We start from the raw sequence: 25,855 nt of genomic DNA on the forward strand, positions 1-25,855 counted from the left end.
GCTGCAGCGTGAGGGCACTTGCCGTTGAGACTCTGGGACTTCTTTCCCCGGCAGTGAAATGGTTCTGAGGACAGTCTGTCTAGAGAATTCTAAAGAAATCACTTTTAAATACTGATGAAAGGCTGTTTGATCTGCTAACATCCCCGTTTGGGGAAAGTTGAATCCCTTCCCTCTCGTCTCTTTGTGCAAAGTCAACTCCAGCCCCGTCAGAGGACTTTCGACAGAGACAATTTATTTTCACTGGTTTTACCACCAAGATATTAAGCAAGAAGGCTCCACTAGGAATTTCCCAATGGATGGTAAATCACTGTTTGGGGCGTTAAAGAGAGTAATTAGGTCATTTAGTAAAAGTGCTGTCACGTAGGGAGACTGTTGCTGACAACCATCTTTGGAAACCCACAGGGGGACAAATTGACATGACTAATTGTGTCCAACTTCCGTGAAAGAAACGGAAAGACCTCTTGGCATCTCGGCAAAAGCGAACTTTCTCTCTGTCAACTGTCCTTAAGATAAATCCAGACGTAAGTATCCCTATGTGCAGTGGGCTGACGACTCCACTCGTCAAAATTGGTTGAATGTCCAAATTAACTAGAAGTTAATCCCTCCCTCCCCCCAAGGTCTGTAAGAATCAGATCACAAGGCTGCATAATAAATTCTTTGTGCCAGGAAATTGTTTTAAAGTAATAATGTTTAGGTAAGTAGAGGAAAAAAGGCTTCCTACCGAGAGACATTTTCTGAACAAAATTAAATATTATAAAACCAGATTATTAAATTCTGTCAAAAACGTATTAATCTTGTTACTCTGGCACGGGGGCCTTGGCTCTCCGCGCTCAGAGACCCGTGCAAACTTAACCTCTTCTGTCATCTCACAGCCGACAGGCCGCGTAGGGTTGGAAACAGCGACAGAGAAAATCAGAAAGGTTTTTGAAGCGTTGGGAATGTGACCCTACCGCTGTGAGTGTGGGACTTGTGGAGTCGGCATTCGAGGGCATTTTGGAAGTCACAGGAAAGGCAAGCACGGTTCCACACACGCACGTGAGCGCGCGCGCGCGCACACACACACACACGCACGCGCACACACACACACATTCTCTTTCCTTGTTGTTTCTTTTCATCTTCAACCTCGAAAGTATGTGCATCGCCCCTCACAGTCGCCTGTGCAAACTGCTGGCCTTTCAAGTGATACGTTCAGGTCGAGCCCTGGGGACGGCCGACTGTTCCGCCATGGCTGAGATCGCGCCTCGAGCGGCCTCACTTTGTCACAGTCATGCACCGCGTCGCTAAGGCCGAGTGCAAACTGGTTACTAAGGTATGTTACCTCTGATTGTGATGATCACCACCGTCGTCACCTCTGCCGGGCGCCCGTTCCGCACGCGTGCCGATCGCGGCAAGAGTCCAAACAGGCCCCTTTTGCCCCTTCGGACCGAAGATATCGCTGAGGGTGTAGGACACGTCCATCAAGAAGAAAGAGCAGTTGCAAGCCTCAAAAGCTACGTGTCCCGTCAGGGTGGAAAGAACTAAGTTACTTATGCATTCCGTCCTGCGGGAACTTGCCTTTGACCCCGGCTGAGGGCCCGCTCACAACTCGAGGCAGGTGTACTTTCCAGCCTCCCCCGGGGAAGACAGCTCGTGCCACGGGGGCTCCGCACCAGGAATCGTGACGACTGTCTTGGTCCTGCTGTGCGGGAAGGGTGTGACAAGGAAGTCACTTAAACTTTGGGTGCCCTTGTTACCTCATCCACAGAACAAACACAGAACAATGACTGCTGCTTCACGGTGCCGGGGCACGGGCCCCACCTTTCCTACTTCTCTGTTTCCGGTCCTGGAACGGAGCCCACGCCTCGGGTGGTGCTCAGGCCCTGCGCGTTGCCTGAGCCCGGAGCACCGGATGCACCAGGGAGGCCCGTGGAACGTAGAACGAGAACGAGCAACGTTCCTTTCGAGCACCAACTGCTCCCTCGAATCTGCTTTTAGCTCCCGTCTTCCTCGTTGGCCAGCCTGATTTATTCGTTCCCAGCCCCTCCTGCGTGTGCCCATCAGGGTTCCCTCCATTAACGGAACCCACCCACGCCTCGTGTCATGATTTCTGTCAGGGACTCAAGCTGGAGTTGCCGTCCGGTGACTCACTAAGCACAGGTGCCAGCTCACTCTCCCGGGACCACAGCGAGTCTGAGACGTGCGCAAGGTCCCCCCTTCGCCTTCTGCTCACCTCCACGGGAATGCGCCCAGGTCGGCCCACATCCGACCGCTTTTCCAGAAGCATCTGCTCGGGCTTATTTTTAAAGGAACCGGACTAACACTTGCCAGTACAGAGCTCGGGTCTGGACCCTAATGACCCGTGAGGCCTCTGCTTGAGAAAACAGGACCGCACCGGGGACGAGCCAACCAAGGCTTGCGATACCTGCGATGGGCGATTCACACGTCACTCGTGACTGGAGGATGTCACGGGGGTGGATAAGGATGTTGATTTGCGGTTGATCAAGACAGGAAGGTGGTCCCAAGGGGTGCCGGGGAGGAAAGCCAGAGGGTTGTGTCTTAAATGAAGCAACTACGAATCTGAAGGAAGGAGGGGAGGAAGGAGGTCCCGGTGGGGAACAAGATGTGATCAGGTAGCCGCCCCCCCCCCCCGACTTTGCCCCATTTGCTGCGTGGGGCTCCAAGCGCACTGCCCAGACCCCGCACCCCAGGAGGGAGACCCTGGTCCCCCAGCTTTGGGGAGTGCTACCTGGGGAACGACAGGCTCATCGGGAACGTCTCAGTGACGAAACCGCCTTGCTGAAGGTCACACTTCCCTGCAGGGCCTGCCTACATCCAAAGACTGATCAACATGGAGACTTCATTGGACGCAGAGCCGCCTGGACACCCAGCACCCAGGTCCCCCGGGGCTGGCCGAGGGCTCACTGCCTTCCTCGGCCCAGCCCTGCCCCCCGCGGCCCCCCAGCATGTGTTCTCACCAACGCCCTGCCCACATCTCCACTCCGGTGTGGTTCCTGGGAAGCCCCTCTGTGACATCTCCCTGTCCTCTCCACGCAGACTCCTCTGTTCCAGAGCCGTGTTTCTCAAAGTGTGGCCTCTGCACCGCCTACGAGGGGCTCATCAAGAGCCCTGGTGGATATGCGGACGCCTGGGCCAGTTGTGAATCAGGTTCTCCTACGACGGGTCCGGTACCCACAGCGTCAACAAGCTCCCAGGCAGGATTGTTGCAAGTCAGGAACCACCGTTTCAGAAAGTGCAGGGTGCAGAGGGGGAAATGTCCCAGGTCTCACCGAGTCGCCTGCAAAAGAGCCCGGGCCCTTTGTCAAGTGCTGTGCCCTAAACACAGCGGTGTGTGCCCGCCCCATTTCACGAGGGCGGTTCCCACAGTTTTACACCACCGTCCTTGTTTGCTTCTGGCAAATTCCGCACTTGTGAGCTAAGTCTGTGTGCCTACAGCATCGCTGCTCCCTCCTTACCCTGGTGGGCTCCCCGGTGGGCTGTCACTCTCGTCCTTCCTACCCCCTGGGGGGATGGCAGGGGACTGATGTCATTCGAGAGCATGTTCTCGTCTATTTCGGTGGCATGCACAGGCACAGTAGGTCCCACGAGGACGTCAAGTGACTATAAACCTGAGTGATGTCATACGGACAATAAACTGACCTGGGCCACGGTGACAATGGTGACAGAGGTATCATGCCTCTGCTCACGGCACCCACGCGTGGCTGCAGACTGGTGACTTCCTGTGCTCTCTTCTCCCACCGCTCAGCCACGCGGGTCCCAGATCCCCCACACCTGCTGCCCCGAACTCTCCTCTGTGGGCAGATGGCTGCTGTTCCATTAGGACACCTTCCTTTGTCGGGGAACGAGGACCACATCGCATCATTTGGTGAAGCCGCTCGTGAGGACCTACGTGTGGGTGGGGGACTCCTTCGGTTTTACGACCCTTGCCCTTTGTGTCTTGGTGTGGACTGCAGGTTTTGTCTCCTTCGGGGACCCCAGTTTCCAGGCCGTGGCGAGGTGACTGAGCAGAGTGGGTCCTCGTCATCGCTCTGCCGGGGGGTGAGACTCCCAGCCTTGTCCCGGTGGCCACGGCTCTCGAGTGCCTCCCAAGACTCCTGCTTCAGGACCTGCAGTGTGTTCAGGGACCTCACGTATTAATTTTCCTGCCAGTAATGTGTCAAAAGATCACGTTAAAGGCAAGGTAAGTGACAGCACTCTTGTTTGAGAACGCCAGGACGGGGGGCTGTGGGCGTGGGTGCCGAGCCGGCGTCCCTCCGCCGTCCGGCACCGTGCCTGGTGACGGGAGCCGGTCGGGAGCAGGGTCTCTGGTCTGTTTCTTCATCCATCCATGCCTCTGGTCGGGTATTGGCGGCCGGTCCCGTGGTGACATGTATTTGCCCAGGCATATTTTGATATGCTGGTGAGCTTTGGAGTTATAAATAGAAAGTGGCGGTTTTTCCTTTAGCCAACCTAAAATTGTCGTAAGGAGAATTTCCTCAGACTTTCCAGAGGAGTCAAAAACAAGACAGCAAGTCTCTGGGGACCAAGAACAACTCCAGCTTTTGCCTTGTGGGAAGTTAATCCGGAAAATCATACGGAAGACGCGATAGAGGCCACACGATCCAAACGAGGTCTTAACAAGAGAAGTAGTGTGGGCAAGGGTAGCAAATCGAGATACTTCAGTTGAAACTAACGCAGCCGTTTGAAATATGCGGATCATTGGGGGAGGAAGGTCAGGATGACTTGGCCTTCGTTAACTAGATCTCATTAACAAAACCGGAGGATGTTAAGGAACCCAAGAATTCTCAGTGTCTAAAACTCTGTATCCATTAGTCCTTGAGTGCCACTTGGTTCTGAAACAAACAGGTTTAGAATCCCTCCCGAGTGGATGGTCTCTAGAAAAGGTTTGCCCTGCATTTGAGGGCAATGAGCAAAACTAAACATGAGCATATTAACTCACAGCAGGAACGCAGGGCCTCTGAAACGCAGAGATGAAAGGCCGTGCTTTTTTTTCCCCACCTTTCATCCTGAAGTTAACACCTTCAGGAAGCCGGCTTAAAGAGATGCTGATATTTAAGAAATAAACTATAGGCCTGTTATTATACAACTTGTTTTTACATGGATGCTGCATAGATTAAATCACACCCTGCAAAACCTCACAGCCCTCGCCGCCGGAGTCAGGAGGGACAGACTTCGTGTGAGCTGGGCTCCCAAGGGCACCTTGACTGCATCGGTGCGCGTGCGGAGCCGTGCGGGGGAGCCGGTTCTCTGGGGGTGCGGGAGGGCGCCCTGATTTGTGGTATTTGCCCATTTCTGTGGTGTGAATACGCCCACATATTTAACCGCGGTGTCTCTCGAGCTGTCCAAGCCACCTCCAGCACACCCCGGGATGCTCTGAAGAGGGTCGAGGGATCTCGTCACGCAGGTAGTGGACGAATATTTATTAATAACTTACTGCATACATCCGCACATCGGCCCCAGCCTCACCATTAACATCTGACCACACCCAAGTTCTTAGATCATTCCCAGCAAGGGCCTGCGTTAGAGAGGGCAGGGTTTCCCAGGGCCTGATGGAGAGGCCCGTCGTGGGTGACAGATGGCGCACAGGGCTCTAAGCAGTGACAAGCCCACCGTGGCTCCTGTAGCTGTTTTAGAAGCACCCACCGGGCCCAGCCTCGGAGGGGACCTGACCGTGTGCACGGGGCCCCAAACGCTCTCCCCACCGACCCATTAGCACACCCCCACCAGTAGGACGCGGAGTCTCGCTAAGTGCAGGAAACGCACAGCTATGACCTCGTCATCCGTGCCTTAGTTTGTTCCTTTCACCCAAAGCAGCAAATCAGAATCAAAGTTGAGAGGAGGGCTCTGAGCCCAGGGTCAGGCTTCCGATGGGGAAGCGTCTTTTCGGCAGAGCTAGCAAAAAAAAAGGAGAGAAGCCGGACTTCCAAGCGGAAAAAAAGAAGAATCAGAAGAAAAGGTTACGGCAAGCAAAAGGAGTGACATGTTTCCTTCAGGGGCACGGTGCTTTCTAAATAAGAAAAGCTTAGGGGGTATTTGCTGATGGTGCTTCTTAGAAACTGGAGGGCAGTCCGCCCGGGTCCACGCACCTTCAGGACCGGGCTCTCCACCTGTTCGGAGTATGCCTGCTGCCTAGTCATTTCCCATCTGGAACATTCTGCCACCTGCCGACTTCCTCTGTCTCGCTGGACCTCCGCGGGCCGGGGGGGGGGGGGGGGCGGCGAGACCTTCCAAGGAGGGACGCCACGCAGGGCCAGTGCGCCTTTCCGACCTGACGACGTCACATGTCTTCAAAGGGCTGAAGTGCTACCGAGACACGGGCTCGATTCTCCGCATTTTCTGCTCCCCCTCCGCTGCACAGAATTTACTTAATTGATGTTTTTCACGGGAGTGTCTCGCTGCTCCCATATATTTACTGAACTATTTGCCACTGCAAAGGAAAATGATTGTTTTTGTTTATCTGAACTTCTGAATATCTTCCATTGTCTGTTTTACTATGCAAAATTCCTGTACTTTAATAATCGTACGGTATGGGAGGTGAAAATCTGTGTATATTCATAATTTTATCAAATAATTGTTTACCGGGATTATTTCAGTCTGTAATTGTTTCTCTTTGCCCCTGTGAACACACAGCGCCCGGGCTCCGTCGCCGAGGTTCTCAGGAAGGGAGAAGCGTAACATCAGTTCCAGAGATGAAAGGAAATGGTGTTGGGTCTGCAGCCCACCCTGCAAAATGCTAGTTTGTATACCTGCTGATCCCTGGGATTGAAAGCTCTACTTAGCGCCTGAGACCGACTCGCGGAGGTGTGGGAAGTCACCCTTCTGAGGCCTGGTGTGTGGAGGTCAGGCACGCACAAGTGTGTCTGAGTTCTCGGACAGGCAGGAAGGTGCCCCGGGAGGGAGGCCCCCGGGAGCCCAGGGGCGCCTCCGGGAGCCGGCACCCTCCTTGCTCTGTGGGCAGCACTGAGTGGTCGCTGCGTGGAAAGGAAGGACGTCCTTCCTTTTCGAAGGGCAAAATTTAGCAAGGCAAGACGTGAGACCCAGGGGCTGGGGCCACGCCGCGGCTCGCCGGGCCGGTCAGGCAGTGTCCGGAGGCCTGCCGGGAAGCGCTTTCGCCTTGGAAGACGGGGTGCCCGTGTGGGGTCTGCCAGCCCAGGAGACGGCACACCGGAGCTGACCTGGTGGTCTCTCTGGGGGGATTGCTCACGCTGAACACACCTGACCGATTCGAAGGCTCCTGACTCCACTTCCCACCTGGGCCGGTGCAGCCAAAATTCATTTCATCTCCCATCCTGTGCTCTAAGCCCCTCCTGATCCACAGCCGCGTGCACCTCCCCGGAGCGCTCAGGACAATGGGCTTTTCGGAAGTGAACTGACAGGTATTCTCTTCAAACCCTCTGTCTACGGACACGTCTCCACAGGTGGAAAGAAAAGGGACAGAGAGAACCCGGTACGCCGGCCAAGCCTCCGCCAGGACAGGCCCGCGGGGCCCGCGAGCCGGTCTCTGATGCCCTCCCGCCACGCGGCCGGCTGGCTGAGGGCTGCCGCTACGCCCAGCCCCCCCAGCCCCCAGGAACACAGAGAGCCCCGTGGCTTTCCCAGGGACCTCACCACGAATGAAGCCGCACCTGCAAAGCTAAAATGGACAGGCCTGTGCAGAAGTGCCCAGCGGGCCGTCTGCCCGCTGTGACCTGGCCTCAGATGCCTCGCTGCAGCCCGCGTTTTTGTAAACAGCTCTCGGTCCACGTGGAATTCAATCCCGAGTGGGTTTGCTAGTGGGATGAGTCATGTACGTTAAGCACCTGCTGTGTCAGTTCAAATTACCTTCTTCCCTGCCAAGAATCTTCTCCTTGCCCTTCGGAGTGAGGCCCCCGGTCCTAGGATGGCCTTCCTGGCTCCTCAGCGGGTCTCCGGCCTGTGGCCGCTCATGCTGTGGGCAACCCCCGGCCTCGTGTTTTCCAGCAACTTCGTTTCCAACAGACCTAGACCGTGTTTCGGGTTGCTTCAGAGTTTCAGAATACCGTACGAATTAAAACTAATAAAAAAGCCACATAAATCCTAGAAGGAATAAAGAGGGCGGTTGAAAAGTGATTTCCTGAGGCTCTAATAAAGGGTTTAAATTACTCGGGAGAATGAAAGGAAGCGTGGGGCCTGCTTGGTTCGGTGTTCTAGCTCAAAGGACAATTAAGTTATACTTAAGATTTCTGAGGGACGGTAATCACGCCGCTTCTAACAGGTGACGTCTTTAACGGACAGAGCAGGCTGGGGTCCGGTCGTCGATGTTGTTGGACAACTCCATTCCGTATCACAAAGAAAGGAGATATTGCAGCCGGCACCGTCTGGCGAGAGTCTGGCCGTCCAGGGGGCTGCAGCTTAGAGAATTCGGTTCCAAGTTTACTTTGGTCCTTTTAGGAGAGCTTTTACTGCTCAAACGTTCAATGTCCGGGCGTCTTGCAGATATCTTACTTTGTTCTCTGTACTGATTTCCTAAATGCAAGGCCACTGGAATTAAGGCAAATGCAGAAAGCACAGACAATGCCCAGGATGACAGGAACACAGGGCCCTCAGGGTAAGGGTTATTGTTTGGAAGTTCGAGATCCTGTTTGAGGAAGGACTAAACACTCTTCCCCTACTCACCACCTCAGACTTGAACAGGCAGGGAGGTGCTCTGGGAGGGAGCCTTGGGCCTCACTCGCTGCCCCCAAAGCAAGCCCCTACTCTGGCCAACCACCCAGACACACGTGGGGCCAGGGTTGACATTAGAAGGGCAAAGCCCCGCCAGATTCAGACAAAGGCAACCTAAGGACCGCCTATATATGGTCTAATGTCACCCTTGCTTCTAGATACTTCTAGCAGGCAATAGTATTTGAAGTTTCTTTTTAAGTAGCGGTATTTCGTTCCATTAGGAGAGAAGCTTGCAGAGAAAACACTCCGTGCGAGAGGGGCGAATGGACGTGTCTGCTCTCTAAGTGGTAAAAAGTTGACATCGGGTGGTTTCTCACGTGAAGGTGACCGTGAAAGGGGACAGGACCAAGTCCCTCAGGAGACAGTGTGAACACCTCCAAGGTGACAGTCCACCAGCCCTACAGTTTTGTCCCCAGCCAGCCCACTGGGCTCCTGGGGTGAGGGCCAAACACATTTGGCATTGTTATGCTCCTCAAGAAAATCACACAGAGAGGCGGGAACCCTACGGTCCTCCACGTGCGCCCCCAGGACAAGGTCTCCTGGCCCCCTCCCTTTGCCTCTGCTTCTCTTCTGTGGGTCCCCACCGGCACTCTGGTCCCACGGCTACACCAGAACCAGACTCTGCTTTACAAGATGGCGGAGTAACCTCATCCCTCTGTGGCCCTTCGGACGGCCCCAACCTCTCCGCCCAGCAGCTGCTGAAGACCTTCACGGCCCTGGCTCCTACCCAGGAAGAGCCCCACCGGGGCCTCCGTGGGCAAAGTCGTGTCCGAATCTAAGGTGCCTCGGGTTCTTTCCCGTGATCTCCTTGCGCAAGAGTGTTACCCGCTTCTGTCCAGGGGCACACAGGGCGTTCCAGCACCTCAGGCCTTTCCTTGTGTAGCAGGACGTATTCGAAAGAAGACTGTGGCTCAGTGGCGGCCACCCACGCCCATCCAGGGGGGGTCGTCCGGCAGAGGCCATTTTGTTCCCAGCACCTCCCGCTGGCCTTCTCCTGACAACGTAAGCCGCACTGGTAGAAGCAGTGATGGCTGTCTCAAGATTAAGTCCACTGGAAAGTTCTCAGAGATGCACTTAGGAGCTCTCATTCCCACTGTGTTCGGTGCTCAGGAGAGGAGCTTTCTTCCAGGGTACAGGATCTCTCCCCGCCCCGAACCGGAGGCTCGCTGTGCTGCCAGACCACTGGGGTCGTGAAAGGTTGACCGGGGGGATTTCGTTCCCGAGGCAGAGGGAGGAGGAGTGTTTCTGCCCCCAGATTGAGGTGAAGGCAAGGGTGGACGTGGGGGCCCCACGGGAGCCCCTCGTGTGAACGTGTTCGATGGGAAGCGTGGCACAGCACCGCGGTCCCAGAGAAGGAGCCCAGACCGGGCCAAGCGCAGCACCGAACCAGGGAAGCAAGCGCAGAAACGAAGAGACGGACGGATGTACCACGCGCCCGCTGCAGCCTGGCCTTCAGCCGTGGCAAGAGCCGGCTTGGTTCTGTTTTACCTTCCCTGCTACTTCATATGATCTGAAAAGTGTTTTCTGGGCACCTGAGTGGCTCGGTCAGTTAAGCCTTCGACTCTAGATTTCAGCTCGGGTCAGGATCCCAGGGCCATCAGATCGGGCCCCACGTCAGACTCCGTGCTGAGTGTGGAGCCTGCTTGTGATTCTCTCTGTCTCTTCCTCTGCCCCTCTCCTGCTCACGCGCTCTCTTTCTCTCTAAGAATAAAAGAAAGTAAAGAAGGGTTTTCTTTTTCCTCTTCCTGTGTACTTCTAAAACGTACAGCGTGCGTGACGTGGGGAAAATCTGCCATTTATCTGTAGGTTGCCGTCCATCAGGGCAGAGCTGTGCTAGGATGAACACCAGAATGCCCAGAGCCAGAGACCCTGGACCTGGAGACCCACGGTCCCTGGCACCAGTGGGGAGAGGCAGCCGCCCGGGACTTGGGGCTTTTCCTCCATGCGTGAGAAAGCGAGCACAGGCGCAGCGGTGTGCAGGAGAGCGTGTCGCGTCAGGGGGCATCAGCAGGAAGGGGAGCCAAGAGGAGGGCCCCACCGCTGGCTATTGCCGCAGCCTGCCAGCAACTCGCCCTGGCCCGCCGAGGAGGCACATCCTACTTCGTGGCCATCGTGGGCGGGTGCAGCTGACCGGGTCCACCGCAGTATCCTAAGTCCCGGCCGAATGCTGTGTCGGTTGGGTGAGCAGAGGATGGAAACTGGGCGGCGAGTCGAGCACAGGCAGGCAGACAGAACCCCTGAGGTGAACCCCCGCCTCCCCCCGGGGACCGGCAGCTCAGGCGAAGTCAGGCAGACCCGTTTATACCGCTTACAGAACAGAACATAAACTAACACACGGAGCCACCCTGCTCACAGAGGAGCAATGGCCTCAGGATTGTTCAGAGGGAGAGAGGAAGGGAGGGAGCTGAGCGTGGCTGGTGCGGGCAGTTCATGGCAGCCTTAACTCTTGGCTGTGCAGAGACACTAGGCAAGCAGGCTACTCGGATGCCTGGCGGATTCCAGCAGACAGGCTTTTCAATCCAGCCACGCTCCCAAGCACCTCACCTGCTTTCCGCAGAGCCCCCTTTTGGTGGACCATGCAAAGACCCCCAGGGGGATGGATCGTCCACATCTTCCTAGGTTCCAAAACTATAAACAGATGACTCCCGGATCTCAAACTCATCCCTCCGGGCATAGGTGCTTTCCTTTCTCTGTGGAGGTGGCTAGGCGGTGAGCTTGGAACCGAAAGTTACCAGACGTGATTCTCTGGGTCTTGGCTGGTCCTTCAGTGAGAATTGCTTTGGGGCAACTTCTCTTCCTTATCTCTGGAGAAAGGCCAAGATCAGAGGGGAAAACACAGTCTCTAATGCAGATTGCTATCCTGACTTTTTTTGGAATCAACACTTTTGTTTTCCACGGCTGGAAGATAGAAAAAGAATGCCACAAGGAGAAAGAACCTAAGACGGAAGCGAGGGTCTGTCCCATCACCTGCCCATCCATGTGGCCGCCACATGACCCTCCTACTGCTGGGTTTCTGGACCTTGCTGACAAGGTTTGGGGACACTTTCTATGTTTTCACCCAGACCCCAGGTCTGGCTCTGTATTTCCTAGGATCCCAGATCTGGGATCTTGATTCCTGCTAGTCTATCCCATGCCCCGGGGGCACTGCTGTTCCCGCCAAGGGTTCCAGCCAACCCATCCGAGGACCCTGATACCCATCCACTCTTCAGACTCTTCGTATGGCATCCACGTTTGTCCTCGTGAGAACTGAGTTCTTGGCCACAGCCCCTTCTTGCCCAGACCTTTCATACCCACCAGAGCACGCTGGTCTAAATAAGTTCATTGCTTATAAGGGTTGTTCCCTCCTGTATCCACCCAGGACCTGATGTGACATTTTAATTTGCAAGAGACCACGGCTTATAGTTGGGTTTTCCCTACAGAAAAGGCTTTAGAGAGTGAGACACCATAAATATTGTTGAATAAGTGGGAGATCGAATGACCTGATTGTAAATCGCGTCATCTACATCGAACGTTACAAAACACCACCCTACAGTGTGCTGTCTTATACTTGCAGTACGAGGTGGCTAGGAAAAAAGTATAATTTATTAACTGAAAGTCTGGATCAGAGAACGATGCCTGGCACACAGTAGGTGCTTGGTAAGTATCTGTCCCACTTGTCAGTGAATAAATGAGTCAGATGCAGGCAGACTAGACGGTGGGGAGCTTTAGGAAGAACTGGGGAAGTGGTATGGTCCTTGGGGCTCTCTTTTCACGAAGCTCAGTTGATTTCAGCCCATCGTGCCCAGTAGGTTTAGGGGCAGGGGCTTATTTCCTGTGGGATTCGCAACAGAGACGTAGGAGGCCAAGGGGAAAGACGGTTCTAGTTCAGAGCCGTGGTGACAAGACTTCCATCTGATGGTGATGGATATTGATTTTTCCCTCTTTTTCTTGGCCTGTAATGTCCTAAATCACTTCCTTAGTGCAATTGCCCAAACACATAGCCCGGCTTCCACAGTGAGGGACCTGAAGGTTACGGCTCCGGGGGGGTGGGGGTGGGGGCGGGGGCGTGCGCATTACGAGTGGCAAGGAAGATCTCGCCAAGACGGGCAGATGGTGCTGAGACGGAGCTCCCCATCCAGCACAGCTTTCTCCATAATGGAATCCACATTAAAAATGATATTATCTTCACTTTTAAAGGCCCTAATGGATGATATTTATGTCTGTGAAATATGTTCCCGCCCGAACCATACACAGTGTGTGAAGAACAAGCTTGGGTAGATCACGGCTTCACAGCAAGAAAACGGCTGTGGATGAATTTCTTTTCCAACCAGCCAATCAGTAAAATACGTTTTAAAACACGACAAAAAGTGTAGTTTGTCAGTTTTCCCCACAGAGCGTGGCGGGTAGTCGGGCTTTAATGTGATCTGACAGCCTGGAGATATTTTCCGCCATTCTTGTTCTTCGCAAAGTGCTCTGAAAACGCCTCCATCATTTATTTATGGGGCCTGCCAGTTAACTCGTGAACAGCCACAGCGTTTCCCAGGGCACCGGAGCTGGAGCCTTCCTCCTCCCTCTGGGGGACACTGCCCTCTGCGTCTCGGCAAAGTCAAGTGCCGGCGGTTGCGCCCTTTGCCAGACGCAGAGGCGGAAGAGGACCCAGGCCAGCTTTTCCACCTCCGCAAGACCATCGCAGGACTTAGACTAGTAAATGGAGCAGATTACGGTACCTACCCAAAGTCTCAGCTGCTTCAGCTCCTTTCCACTAATGACCCAATATTTACCAAGAATCAAAAGTATCAGCTGGGTGCTGAATTGGTAGCATTGAACGTTAGGAAATCTCTAATATCCAAAACGTCAGTAAGAAAATCATGGTCTCAGAAATCAGAATTCTGACACCACGGAATTCACAACTGAACTCTTGGTGACAGGGGCCTGAACTAAATCCGACTCATTAACACAGCCATAGGTGGTGCTCTACCGAGAAGATCAAGAAATCCTAACAAGCCCACAAGATACTTCCATTTTTGAATACCAAAATAATAATAATAATAATAATAATAATAATAATAATAAATGTCACGTTTTGTTTTTACTTTAGCCTAGGACTATCTATACTCACAAAACAAAGAAAAGAAACCCTTCCTCAATGATTATGACTGTGATTCATAACCAAACCAAATCAAGAAGAAGTAAGAACCCTCTCCCCCCTCATTAATGAATAGCCAAACCATGAAAGGGGAAGGAAAGTCAGCGTGAACCACTCCTCCCAGGCCCCAGGACAGTGCCCCTCACTGTTGCTCGGCTGCTGGCAGACCCAGGGCTCCGGGCACTGGGTTTTGTGTGTACCTGTTATTTTCACAGTTGGGTATCTAAAACTGCACATTTGCTTGAACTTCAGACCTGTTGCTTTAAATACCTTATGCATGAGCACAATGGTTCTACTATGTGCAGACATCCCTTCATTGATCAAAACATTTCCATCCCAATTCTCCATTTACAGCCACAAGATACAGAGGTAATGTGTCTAAAGTTTACATCACATGCACCCTTTGTCATAGATGCCAAGCATTTTCTTGACAATCAATTGGAAAGACATTCAATATCCCAGGAAAAGGCTGTAAGAAGTGAGGGGGAGGAAGTGACGAATATTTCAGGAAATGAGAAAAGGTACAGAAAGATTCAGGCTTCTACTGTTTTGCCCATGCCCACGTGTCTTTGGGTTTTAGTATGAATCTACACCACACCAACACGTCTCCCTGATTCAGTCTGGATTTACACACTAGCCCTGAGTGTATTAAAATGATGATTAAAAAATCATCAGTGCTTCAGCCCTTGTTAATAATCCCAAATGATCAATTTCAGCCCTGATCAAACTTGGCTCGTTCTGTGTTTTCCTGCCACGTTCTGAACAGTGACGGTTTGAGAAGTCCATCCCACAGCCCGACCGGCCGAAGCTTCTGATGACGCTGGGAGGGATTGCCGTTGTGGCCAACACTGGCCTGGGGCCTGGCGAGTGCCAGCGGTGTTGATCATTAAGACAGCCATGGGCAGGCCCTGTGACCACCCTCACCTTACAGGTAAGGACGTGGACACTGAGCACAGTTCTCTGACTGGCTGGGGTGGACCCCACCCTTCGTAAGAGATAGGAGTGGGGGTTGGGCACAGGTAGTTCGCTGCTAAAACCCGCCCTCCCAAGCACCACATCACGGCCTCCGAACCCCACGTTGGCAGTGATGTAACTGATGGTCAGGACGGAAAGTTTGCAAACAAGTGGTTTTCAGATTTTCCCGGGCGAGGGTGGATGCCCCCTATTAAAACAAAAAAAACAAAAAACAAACAACAACAACAAAAAAACACGGCGCCATGGTAAACACAGAACTTCTATCGGGCCTCATTCTAACCCGCACGTGTGGGACAAGTGAATTACACATGTTCCTGAAAACGAAGCAGGAGGAGCATACATGCGGGTGTGCGCTAACAAGGCCTGAATGACGGTCTCAGATCCGGATATACAGCAGGCCGACGTAACCTGTCCGATTCATGATCCTGATGCTCTGTTCAAGACTCTTCCACAGGAAGGAAAGAGCTCCTTAACCAGGCAGCAAAGAGCCCCATTGTCAGGCCCAGCCCCTTTCCCGACTGTATTTCTTCTTCCACCGGTGCCCTAGCGATCAAGTGTCTGTAAGTTTACGTTGCTTTCCGCCATTTATTTGGCCAGTGTGGGTTGCGTTTCTCTATCAGGACCTGCCTTAAGAAACAATAAAATATGCCCAAACTTACATACGCCTTACGACCTCTTATTGGGTTGATTCTATTGCTATCACAAAAACCAGATTGAGAGAGGGTACCCTGCCAAGTGGACGGGAAAAGAGCCAGGATTTGAACCCAGGTTGAAAAGCATTCACCCACTGGCTGCAGGACCCACCGCCCACCTCTCCCGGGAGGGCAGAGAAGAGCTCTCAGGTCTGACCGATTCTCTTTCTGAACTCGGAGCATTAGACACAGACTAGTCTGGCAGCTGACCCTTCCTCCGGGAGCCGCTCCCCTGGGATGAGGTCATCTGTCGCCACCCCCACCCCCCCTCCGCCAAGAGCTTCGCTGGTGCTGGGTTGGCAGCAACATGGGAGACTGGAACCCTCCGTGATGATCCCCCGTCTCGTCCCCGGAGCACCTGGGAAGTACCTGATTCAAAACTGTGTCCCAGAAGATGAAGATTCGATTATACAACCTGTCCGAGCACAGATTCTGGCTAACTCTTTAACAGTCAAAAAATAATTTGCAACTTCCAGAATTACCCTGAAAGCACGTTTCAAGTTTCCGGTTTTCTGCCCAACACACAGAAGCCAGACTTCTGCGGTATCGGGACCCTGCGGAACACCGACAGAATGTTTGAGGGAAGCCCAGAGCCGGATAGCGGGGCCCGAACCTGGTTACGCAGAGCAGGGAAGAAGGGGTTCCCAGGTTTGGCGGGCGGAGCCACACCCTCCCGGGACTTATAATGTGCAGCGTGGCCAGAGGTTGTAATGTGAGGGCCAGAGAGCCTGAGTGAGGCCCTCACCCCAGCTCCGGGTGTTGGGTCACTGAGCAGGGAGGTGTTGGAAGAGTCTTGGGTCTGACACGTCTTGCGGAACACAGACGCCCCGCCCTGTGCTGAGGCTCCCACACTCCGCCATTTCGGGAGAGCCACAGGCAGGATGTCTCTCTCCATCGAGAGGATCCCAGAAAGTATCTGTTGGGGAAGTGAAAGGCGGTTATGATCCCGGTGAAGTGTGCTCCTGAGAACCACTCACGGGTTGGTCGGTGGGGACAGAGCGGGGAAGGACCCGGAGACAGACCCGGAAACCATGCTTGGCTGGAATCTGTTCATCGTGTGATCTGGGCAAGTCCTGGAATCTTTCCGTCTGCATTTTCTCACAGGCAGAGGATTATAATAAGTCCTAGCTCTGTCTGTTCCACAGAGCAGTTGGGATGTCAGGTGATCTAATTATGTAAGTGCCTCAAAAATGAAGCCCCGTGAGGAGCACTTGGGTGGCTCAGTCAGTTAAGTGTCTGACTTCAGCTCAGGTCATGAGTTCGAGCCCCACGTCGGGCTCTGTGCTGACCGCTCGGAGCCTGGAGCCCGCTTCGGATTCTGTGTCTCCCTCTCTCTCTGCTCCTCCCCCACTTGTGCTCTCCCTCTCTCTTTTAGAAATAACAAATGAATAAACTTTATATAAGTAAATAAATACCCGTGAAAACACAGGGTGGGATTTGCACAATCATCACCACTGTTGGTGTTCATTCATTGATTTGCTTAATAAACATTATTCCACGTTGACCACAGATCAGAAATCGGAGCCATTATCTAGAGCAAATTCAGTCAGCAAATTCGTTGAGACCACAAATTTCAGCGAGGAGCTGGTGGCTTCAGGGACCACTCACCCGTGTTTTCCGGCTTCTGCCAACACCTCTTTAAACTCAAGACTTTCTGGGGACGTCCCAGGGGTGCTGAAGCTGGCCCACGCCGGCTTGAATTCAGGAATTCGGGGGACCGGCTGTTAAGCCTTCAGTACCTTGAAATCACTGTTGGTGACTGTATTTATGTCGTGGAGGTTGGCAAATGATACAAATAAGGGCCCTCCCCACCCCACCCCCTGGCTGCCTTACCAGCCCCCGTGGCACAGTGCTGGGGGCAGAGGAAAGGCACCGGAGGAACCGAGGCACAGTGACAGGCTTCTTCGGTCGGTGAACTTTTTCCGGTTTCTTCTGTCTGAGGCATTAGGGGTGGGCCTGACCCCACAAAAGCCCATGGGAAGTTGGACACCAGGGCCGGGCCACAGTGCCTTTACATCTTTAAACAGAGAATTCTTCTTGACTTACCTCCTCTGCGTTTCAGCCCTCTCCTATTCTATTCTATCCCTAGCCTCATGGCCATCCGTAGTCGCCATTCCCCCTTGCTTTTCTCTCCCAACTTAGCAACACTCAGCTGATGATTACCCCAGAAGTGTTTATTGATAACCTATGAGTAGTTCAGCATCTTGTACTAAGCCCCATGGAAAAATCAGAAGATGAAGAAACATGTCCGTATCAGAGGAGTTCAGAATTTGTCGAATTGCTTCCATAAACACACAAAGGGCGTTTTCCTCACTGGTAGTGTTTCCCAAAGCCATGGCTATGTTTCGGGTTCTTCTCGGGGGCTCGCCAGAGCTCTCGTGAGTGCCCACTGCCAAGACACGAACAGACTGGCCCTGGTCCCCGCACGATCAGAGCTCGGCCTGGAGGAGAGGGCCATGCGCTGAGACCCGCAGGGCCTGGCGCCCCCAGCAGCTGTGTGAGTCTGAGCTGGTCGCGGGGTCCCCTTACCTTGATGTCCCCAGTACCACCCGCAGTCCCTTACTTCCAAACCCGATCGCATACCCCAAACACTTTGCTTGCTCATTGAGTGTTCAATTCTGTCCTGCACGGAGAGGAGGCTATTTTTAGTTGTTATTTATTCCACTTAATGTGAATATTCATGTTTCACTGCAGAAGCAATCATGTGCTTGATTCTGGGGTAATTCTCCACGTCTCCCGGGTCTATCACCTTCCTAAAACCCGAACCCTCTGAATTCTGAAACACATGTGGCCACCAGGGTTCCCAACACACAAGTGTGAAGCCACATCCAAGACTGTGCTCGCCAGACCCCGCGACGGGATGGGTCCCCTTCACTCGAGGTCCCTGTCTGTGCCTGAGTGCTGGGGTGTCTCACGCTCCCCCCTGAGCTCCGTCAGCTGTGGGCTGTCCAGATGGCAACAGGGACCATCACCAGCCGGAAATACCCACACACTTACAACTTGCTCTCCACTGTTCCGCCCGTGGGGTGGGTCTCCTTGGGCAGTTGGTCAGCGACAGCCTGATGTCGCAGACGTCCGAGAATACGGGAAAATACGACGCGAACCGGGTCCAAGGAGACTCTGAAAGTGTGACACGAAAGGTGGATTTCAAGCCACGAAAAGGACGTAGGAGAGCCATCCACATTATGAGGAAACCACCACGCCTCAGAAGCGACAGCGTGGCTGAGTTCGACTGATGAGCACCTGAGCGAAGAAAATCGAAACGACGGGGACAGAATGTGTGCCTGGAAGAGGACGATCTGAACACAACATTTTAAAAAATCCTCCGAGAAAATGGATGCCGCTGTTCGATTTCTTTCGTATGTTCAAAAATGAGTCTCTTTTGATGGCGTTATGAAATTCAAATGAGAAGTAGAGAATGTTCTGTCATATGTTATCAGACAACTTTGGAGGACAGATTATGACATAATCAGCACTTGAATCATTATTTTTACAATTAGCATATAATTACAATTATGCCCTGTTTTATTAACTAGAAGAGAGAATATGTGTTCTCCTACTATTAGCTTCGTATTTCTTGCTGGACAGATTTCCAATCGAGTCTTTTTTGACTAGCTACCACAGAAGTTTGCGACTTAACTAGATTCATGCGAAGCTAGAATTTTGTGACGTAACTAGATTCGTTCCCAGTACTGCCCGGCCCTGGCCGCGAGGACCTTCCGTGGATGTGCTGTGACATGTTGATTTTTCCAGTCTTTCTCCTCCCACAGCTGTATCCACGTGTAGAAGCCACCTTTCCTACCCTCCACAGGCCTCAGCATACGTTTCCCGTTTCCACGGCGTGGTTTCCGGAATGTTCACCATCGGTTTTTCTAGTCACAGCCCAGCTCCTCAGCCCTCCTCCTCGGATGTGGCGACCAAAACTGACACAGTTCTTTAGAATGTGACCGAGCTGCCTTCGCCTTACAAAATGAGTAACAGAGAACAGGCTTCAAAAAATGTATCGTTGGAGGGGCGCCTGGGTGGCGCAGTCGGTTAAGCGTCCGACTTCAGCCAGGTCACGATCTCGCGGTCCGTGAGTTCGAGCCCCGCGTCGGGCTCTGGGCTGATGGCTCAGAGCCTGGAGCCTGTTTCCGATTCTGTGTCTCCCTCTCTCTCTGCCCCTCGCCCATTCATGCTCTGTCTCTCTCTGTCCCAAAAATAAATAAACGTTGAAAAAAAAAATTTAAAAAAATGTATCGTTGGAGAATTTAATCTCGTTGATAACTAGTACTGAGGTCACAGAAGGCTAAAATGAAGTCTCTTACAAAATAGCTTAATTGCTTTTTTTTCCCTTTTTAAAATTTTTTTATAAAGTTTTTTAGACTTAGACCCAACTGCAGAATGTCACATGGCCTCATGTTCCCTGTCTTGTGATACTTTACTTCCTGTCAGAGGCTGCTGCTGAGATGTCTGAAGCTCTATCATAGGAAGTGTGAGAAACATCACATCACATCACATTTTTCTATCTGTTCTCATTCTTTCTCTCCCTCTTGGAAACCCAAGCACATGAAATATATAATTGATGTATTCACACCATATACTGTTTACTTGATCATACGCTGTAAATATCACTAAATATTCTTATTTACATAAATATGCATTATTTTGTTTTAGAGATATATCACAATTTATTTAATGAAGCTTCTACCGTCGGACATTTAGATAGTCTCTAATTGTCACATAGTCCTGATTAACCTGTGATGAAGGACCTGTTCACAAATCATTTTGTGCATCTGATATTTTCTCGGTGTGAATTGCTGAAAGTGGAATTAGCACCCAAAGACACGGCAGTCGTTGAAGCTCTTGCAATCTTTTTGAGACTAGATTAACTATGCAACATGTTAATTTTATGTCATTTGCATATTTGATAAATGTTCTCCAACTGAAGCTAAGTGTTCAAAAGGCATACTTTTGTGGCAGATCAGTATATCTGATTCCATAATTTTATCTGGATATTTTACTGGTTTATCCCCTAATTTCAGTAATCAACTCTTGAGGAGTGCTGTGTGTATCAGCCTGTGCTTAATGTGTCACCTGCCTCATCTGAGTGGGCCCTTTCTGCCACCTTGGCCGGGTGGTATTGTGATCCCCACCTCCAAAATGGAAACCTGAATCCCGGAGAGTTAACTTGCTCAAGGCGGTAGCCGGCGACCGCATGCGACAGCCTTCACATCAAGTCTCCCCACAGCTACGATGTCCCCATAAATATGTACATTCATGAGCCTAAGACGTGAACCCATCCCATCGGTCCGCCCGGGACTTCTGGATGGATTCCAGGTTCCTTCCGGTGGTGCCCGTGTGTCGTCCTATGTTGTGTGGGGGGTGCTCTGACCCGTCCGGGTAACGCCCCACGGGAGCACTGCCCCCACCCATGCAGCCAAGGGCCCAGGACGGCTCACACGCTCGCCTTGCTCTCACGTGCTTGGCTGTCTTCTGCTGCTGGCGCCATTCTCCTGTGACTGCGGCAAGTCCTTCTAACTCAGCCTTCACTTACCGACCCATTATGTCCCCTTCCTGCAGCGCACCGCGTGTTTGGAAGATCTCACATCTTTTAATCACCCAGACCAGCTCGCACTGATGAGTCCCCAGGAGGGACAAGGGCCGCGCCTGCCACCAGGAGCCTGGGAAGGGCTCACTCTCGGCCCCCTGCGTCCCCCGGAGACGCCGCGCTGCGCTCTGCTTGTTGACCGTGTCTGCGTCTGCTGCGACAGATTTCCCGAGACTTCGCCCTGGGCTCGCGAGGCCCCTGCCCGCTCCCTCCTGGCATCTGACACGACTCATCCAGAGCTCTTAGCAGACACCAAGGAACACTCCGGAAAACAAGAGTTGTCTTCACGTATTTCTAGAGCTTTTTCTTTTCTTTTTTGCACAGTAGACAAGCGAGGGGAGAGAAGTGAGGAACATCCAGGGGACAGGACACGAGCACAGTTACGCCAAACCCTGCTTGCTGTTGCGGGTGTGAAATCACGGTACCAGACGCTCAAGAAGGGAAGCCCTTCCCGCAGGCGTTGTGAAGATAAGTCCACACCTGTGGGCTCCAAGGGGACTCCGTGTTTCCACGAAAGGCGTGATGTGATGGCGTGCCGTGTCTCCAGGACACGACGGGCTGCTCCAGAATCTTGATGTGACACGAATTCAAGTTCAGGACTCCATTACTGTTCAGAAATGGCACTCCCGGCGTCCTGTGCTCATGTTAGGCGTTTCCTTCTTTGCTTCCTCATCTCCCACCCTTCTTCTCACAGAACCTTCCCCCCCATCCCGCTCTCCCCGCCCCTCCCAAATGCTGACACGCTGACATCTGCAGGGTGTAGGTGGGGTCACGCTACTGAGGCAGGTGAATCTCACCCCGCACCCTGCGCTTTGGGGGCCAGTCCCTCTGCTCCGAGCACCAACGTCACGGACTTCACCATGACACTAGCACTATTAGGGCCCGTGATGCTTCGCTGAGGGCCAGACGTTAAAGCTGTCATGTGCCGGGGCTCTTAGCAGCAAAGAATCGGCTAAAATGAAGACCCTTCCATTTCTGTGAGGCTTCCCATCCATCACCATTAATAGCTAAAGATTGTCAACGCAGACGAGTAGTGTGCACCACAGAGCGCCCATCAGACACTGCGGTATTAGGCATTTCGATGGAGGCGGGAGGCCCACACAACCCCGAATTCACAGGCACACGCACACACAGCATATACGACACGCGTGATGCGTGTCTGCACCGCGATCGCACTCTCAGGGTGAGGCTCGGGGACCAGACACCGCCACGGAGAGCAGCAGGCCTGGGGCGCTGACCGCTCCCGCCCACCCGCAGGCTGGTCCCATGGCCCCTGCCGTACGCGCATGTTATACTTTGCCGAGGAGCGTGATCCCTCACAGCGGGAGCTGTCGGCACCCCGCGTTTTAAAAATAACGGGCACGTCAGGTGCTCCGAGGGACAAACTGGAAAGGCTCGCAGCACAGGCAGGAAGCGTTCCTGGAGGGAAGCTGGGTGGTACCCGGGTCTGCTTCGTGGGCACAGATCCCATGGCGACCGCGTCCTCTCAACGGCCGTGAGACGCTGGGACCGTCCTGTTCAAGGAAACACCTAGATTGATCACTTTCCCCCTTTTAATGTTGGTATTGCCTCTGGCCTAAAAATGACAGGTTCGAAGACTGTCATTAGCCTAAGTTGCGAACAGATTATATGTTGATATAATAGATGTTTTACCTTTAATTTTTGTTTTAGTGTCTTCTTATAAATAGGTATCAAACCATGCTGAACCTGTTTATTAAAGCTTTCCTCTGAAAGACGCCTTGGTTGCAAAAGGAAAACTTTTCTCCGTATCACAGGCCAAGGGAGACTCCTCCTCGCTGAAGACAGAGCTGGGAGACGGGGGTTTGGGTTCTGGGGGGCAGCCCCGCTCCCCAGCGCCCCCCTCATCCCCCAAGCTGTCCTACATTCATTTGCTCCTGCGACCCATGCCCCAGAAACATAACTTGATCCTCTCTGCCTGAAACTCTATCATTCTTTAGAAGCCCGGGTATTATGGGCTGAACTGTGCCCTCCACCTCTGATATGTTGCGCCCTGACCTCCAGGACGCAGGACACGGCTGTGTGCGGAGATGGCCCTTAAAGAGGTGACTAAGGGAAAATGAGGCTGTTAGGGGAGCAGGGACCCCGGGGAGAAAGCAACCGTACCGGCAGCTTGATCTCAGATTCCCAGCCCCCAGGACCAGGAGAGAGGAAACCTCGGTCCACCGGTCTGTGGTGCGTGGTTGTGACAGCTCTCAGATATGGAGTCACCTGGCCACAGGACACTTTCCACGGGATGCCCTCCCAGGGCTGCACAGAGCAACTGAGGTGCCCTAATACACCTGTCACGCTCCCGGGGGAGCTGACATGTGTCAGCAATCTGCACGCTAGCTGCCCCCTGAGGAAAGACTTCTCTTTTCTCGACCCTGGCCGTGAAGCCCAGCGCCTGCGCGTTCATAAATGCTCCATGCTCACCGGGTGACTGGGGTGCAGAGGCTCAGCCCTTGCTTCCTTTTCAAGACCAGAACTTCCCCCACCGCACCAGATCCACACGATGGATGCCACCCAGCAGCTACCTGGTCGACCCTACACTTACTGCCGTGGCTCGGGCCTCATCGGCAGCTGGCGAGCTGTGAGGTCTGAGCGGGAAGGAGACCCGGGGAGTCGGGGCCCCGCCGTGCCCCTCGTGGAGGCCAGAGCCTTGCGGTGCAGACACTTTTCCTCTGCCCGCAAAGCGGGGTAAGTGCCGGGGAGGGGGCTTTGGGATGGAAGGAGGGGCAGAGTCCTTCCAGCTAACTGACAGGTGGATACGGAGGTAGGACGATGAGATGATCAGTCCCTCGTCCCGGAAAGAGCAGCGCTAACCAGGGCAGCACGACAGGGCTGCGCTCACCACAGCCGGAACAGGCCACCAGCTTTCACCGCAGGGCAGACCCTTGCGACGTGACCTTCCACACCAGCAGGACGGTTTTGAGCAAAACTCAACTCAAGCTACATTACAACTGTAATCACAGGGGCGCCTGGGTGGCTCAGTCGGTTGAGCGTCCGACTTCGGCTCAGGTCACGATCTCATGGTTTGTGGGTTTGAGACCCGCATCAGGCTCTGTGCTGATGGCTCGGAGCCTGGAGCCTGTTTCCGATTCTGTGTCTCCCTCTCTCTGCCCCTCCCCCGCTCACACTCTGTCTCTCTCTCTCTCTCTCTCTCTGTCAAAAATAAACATTAAAAAAAATTTTTTTTAAGTGTAATCACAACTCAAGTCTGTGAGTTAATGACTGTCTATTGATTAAGCACAAAGGAATAAAGAGGAACTCGATAGAAAGTTGCTTAGTGACCCAGGGGCTACTGTCCTTGATACGTTACGTTATCAAAGTAGGATCGTGGTCCACTTGAGTGAAATCTTCAGCTTCTCTTGCCTTTTGTGTAGTAAGAGGCCCCATTTAGGATAAGACCTATGACAAAAAAATATACATGAAGCGTTCTCCTGAAAATGGATAGGCAGACACACTGCATTTCTGATTGTTGGTGCGTTTGTTTGAACTGTAGTAACAATACGTTCAGTTGTGCCATGGTGGCTGTATTCGCAGCCAGCGAATCACAGAAGGTGCTCCAATCCTCCAGTGCCGTTTGTCAGGAACATTAGAGTTGTTTTTTGGGTTTTTTCAGGTCTCACATTTAGGCCTTTCATCCATTTGGAGTTTATTTTTGTGTCTGGTGCAAGAAAGTGGTCCAAGTTCATTCCTCTACATGTCGCCCTCCAGTCCTCCCAGCACCATTTGCTGAAGAGACTTTTTTCCATTGGATGTTCTTTCCTCCTTTGTGGTAGATTAATTGGCCATATAATTGTGGGTTTATTTCTGAGTTTTCTGTTCTGTTCCACTGATCTATGTGTCTGTTTTGGTGCCAGTACCATACTGTCTTGATGATCACAGCTTTGTAATACAGCTTGAAGTCTGGGATTGTGATGCTTCCTGCTTTGGTTTTCTTTTTCAGGATTGCTTTGGCTATTCGGGGTCTTTTGTGGTTCCAGACAAATTTTAGGATTGTTTCAGTTCTGTGAAAAATGCTGTTGGCATGGGAACATTGGAGTTATTATGGACTACTGTCGGGGTGCTAATTCTGGGACAAGACAGCACAGCTTAATAACAACCATTTTCTTTACTCATCTCATGTTTTCTTCTCTCCTCTCTCTCTCTCTCTCTCTCTGTCTGTCTCTGTCTGTCTCTGTCTCTCTCTCTCTCTCTCTCTCTCTCTCTCTCACACACACACACACACACACAAACTTGTTTCCATTGGATGAGAAGCAGAGAAACAGGCTGATCTTCCCAGAGGGGAACACTCACTCTCAAAGTCTAAAGCAAAGAGTTATTATGAGTGAGAAAAGTTGCTTTTCAGGATTTTCCTGGGTTGTGGGGAATAAGACACTCCCTGGCCTTGGCTGGGGTGCACGGTCACAGTGCCCCTACCCCTGCCACCGGGGTCAGTATTAGCTGTCGGCTGAGAGGTGACTATGTGGGCTTGGAGTTAAGGCAGGCATCCGTGCCTTTCCCGGAGGCCGACCTAGGGAGCCAAACAGTGGCACTCCGGACTGGCGTACTGCATATCAAGGCACCTGGGTATCTCAGAAACGGGAGGTTCCCAAGCCTCCTGGAAGATTAGGAGACACGGTCTCCAGCCAGCCAATGATTTCCACTGGCAAATGTGCAGGTTTGCATGGAAAGTCATTCATTATCTCCCACTTAATCATCCATTTTAAGAGTTTCTGCGGGTTGGATAATTAAAGATATAGGATTTTATGGGGATTACTGCAGTACATAAAATCCCCAGCCATGTGCCAG

This window comes from Herpailurus yagouaroundi, unplaced genomic scaffold (assembly GCF_014898765.1).
Source record: "Herpailurus yagouaroundi ecotype Mexico unplaced genomic scaffold, PumYag 483, whole genome shotgun sequence".
Taxonomy (NCBI): domain Eukaryota; kingdom Metazoa; phylum Chordata; class Mammalia; order Carnivora; family Felidae; genus Herpailurus; species Herpailurus yagouaroundi.